This window comes from Phoca vitulina, unplaced genomic scaffold, assembly GCF_004348235.1.
Source record: "Phoca vitulina isolate PV1807 unplaced genomic scaffold, GSC_HSeal_1.0 scaffold33, whole genome shotgun sequence".
Classification (NCBI taxonomy): domain Eukaryota; kingdom Metazoa; phylum Chordata; class Mammalia; order Carnivora; family Phocidae; genus Phoca; species Phoca vitulina.
The window spans coordinates 17,607,692-17,610,166 of record NW_022589736.1 but is presented as its reverse complement, the minus strand read 5'-3'; the positions used below and the strand labels follow the sequence as shown (position 1 = coordinate 17,610,166).

At 49.9% G+C, this 2,475-nt stretch overlaps 1 protein-coding gene across 2 annotated transcripts in view; it reads right to left on the bottom strand.

Annotated features, from left to right (window-relative positions):
* The window catches only part of PTER (phosphotriesterase related), a 67,337-nt gene extending 66,206 nt beyond the window's left edge, over positions 1–1,131 (bottom strand). The window contains exon 1 of one of the 2 annotated variants that reach the window (XM_032425755.1): positions 1,053–1,131. The gene's annotated coding sequence lies outside the window, so the exon portion shown is untranslated. Of the gene's footprint in view, positions 1–1,012 lie in introns of both variants that reach the window. The other variant, XM_032425754.1, reaches the window with a different exon arrangement.
* Positions 1,132–2,475: the final 1,344 nt, after the last annotated feature.

Sequence of the window (2,475 nt, the reverse complement as noted above, 5' to 3'; positions counted from 1 at the left end):
ATATATATATATATATATATATATATATATATATATATATATATATGTTTGGGTATTCCTATTATGACTCTGAGATCAAGGAATGGAAATAAAATGCATTTTGCTATTTTATGCCCCAAATCTATATTACAGATATTTTAGTAACTTTTATAACAATAAGACAACATCTAGCCTCCACAAATGAAAAACATAATTTCATAAAGTAGCACGCTGTGAATTTTGTGTTCGATTTATCCTCTTCAAAATTAAGTTGCTGTCTTGCTATCAAGTGCAAGTTGTCTAATCTCTTTTTCTTTGCAGTGCGCACGGAGATTTTAAAGGGAGTTAGTTATTTCCGGAATTACATCAGGCCTTTAGGATAACTGCTGTACACCCCTGATACGAAGCTCTCCTCTCTAAGTGTGTCCCCCTCGGAGGTGTCACTGCACCCGAGGCGTCTTCACAAATATCACAAAACTGCGGCTGTAAATACCGCGCTCTTATCCACAAGGCAGGCGCACCTAAGTGTGTTTGGAGTATCTTTATGATAGAAGAACCATGAGACGGTAAAATAAAGGGCAAGGCCGAGGCCCAAGGCTGAGAGGTATGACTTCAAAGCTTATCAAAGGAGAATGAATATGCAAGAGAAGCCCCCAGCCCAGCGCAGCTGCCGGAGGACAATTTCGGCGCATTTCTGTCGAGCAACACTGAGCTCGCGCCACGCAGGGCCCTCGGGCCTCGCTCCGCGCGGGACTCTCGGCCTCAGGTTTCAAAGCCAGGCCTCGCTGGACTTTAGACTTTGGGGCTACCAGCTGCTTCTAAGCCCAGGCCCGCCTCCTGGGCTTCGCGCGGCCTCGCGATCCCCGTCTTTGCAGCTTCCCCTGCGCATCTGGGGAAACGCAGCAGCTTGCCAAAGCGCGGCTGCTTTAAACCTCCCTTCCCCAGGGGCACCTCTGCGGGGGCTCTCCGCAGGGATTATTAACGCGAAAGGACCCCGGCCGTAGCGGCTCCCCGCGGACCTCGCTCTTCCTACCCTGCCCACAGCTCCAGCGCCCGCTCCGGCTCCCGCGCACCTTCCCTCCGCTCGCCGCGCGCAGCCTTCTCCCCCGGGACCCTCAGCAGGGCCAGCTTGCAGGGCCTTTAAGGTCTCCCCACTCCCCTCCCACTTCGCCCTCGGGCCTAGTCTATTCCCCGCCCCGGGGTCGCTGAGCCAAGTTCTGCAGGGCCCGGGCCACGCCCCACCCAGCCCTAGGTCACGCCCTGCGTGATGCTACGCCCCATCTGGCCCTACGCCACGCCCAGCGGGGCCCAGGACCCGCCCAGCCCGCCTCCAGGCCAAGTCCGCACGGCGTCAGGCTGGTGGCCTGCCCTAACCTTGGAGCGGGCAAAGAGCTGGTAGCTGCAGGATCCGTTCAGCGGCTGAGGTGGGAGCCCACTTTCTCTGCGTAAGAGTCTATTGTAGGTACCCTCCAAATGTCCTGGCAGGAAAAGGACTAGGGGCTAGATCCCCCAAGGGGAAAGGAAGCGGCTGCATTTTCCCAGGATCGCACGTCTTATAGAAAAGCCTGGAACATGGAGGCTTTAGTAGCGATTTTAGTTTTCTCCAAGGCTTACTAATCAGAGGGGTGCACTGGCAATTTAATATCTCGAACAGGATTTGGATCATCATTCTGAATACAAAGCAACTTTGGGTTTGTTTCTCCACTGTTTCATGTCCCTGGGCCTGAGGTTTCTCATCTTTACAGAGTCTGTAGGGAATAGTAGCGCTTGAACTGGCCTTAGCACCTCCTATAGCAGCTGGCTTAGTGAAAGTGAGGGCCTCTGTCCACAAAAACAGCGCTAGGAACAGTTGTCATGATACAGAGTAATTCCTTTAAGTAGTACACTGTATTCAATTCATTTTATCCCGAATTCTGGGAAAAAGAGGATGGGGACTCAAATGGGAAGAATCTCCAGGTGTCATTTGAAAGGAAGGTAAACCTTTAATAATGATGATGATGATGATGATGATGATGATAATGGATAGAGTTTCCTGAGGCCAATGCTGCTACTCTAGGTGATGTGTATATGTTATCTTGCTTAATTTTTAGAACAACCTACATGTGGTAGGATCATTGTCTCCTCCAATTCCAGATGAGGAAACAGATCCAGAGAGAGAAGTACCTTGTGCCTGGCCAGGACTAGAACCCACTTTGGTCAATGTCAGTGCACCACACCTTCTTAGTTGAGAGCAGGGCACTTTGATAGGAGGCTTGGTAATCAATTGATTTATTTAATCAGAAAAAGAAGAGAAAAGGAAATGAAGTTGTGTATGTGTGTTCATTTTTTAAGGAGGGTAAAACTATGAGAAGTTGCTTGGTAAAGGCTAGGCAGGGAGACAGAACTGAAGGAGAGCTATGGTCCTTAAGGATGGCGGCTCCTCAAATCCTAGGAACAGGGAAGGGGATAAAAATAGGGTCCGACAGGAGGAGAGACAAGAATCAATGTAGAGGTTAA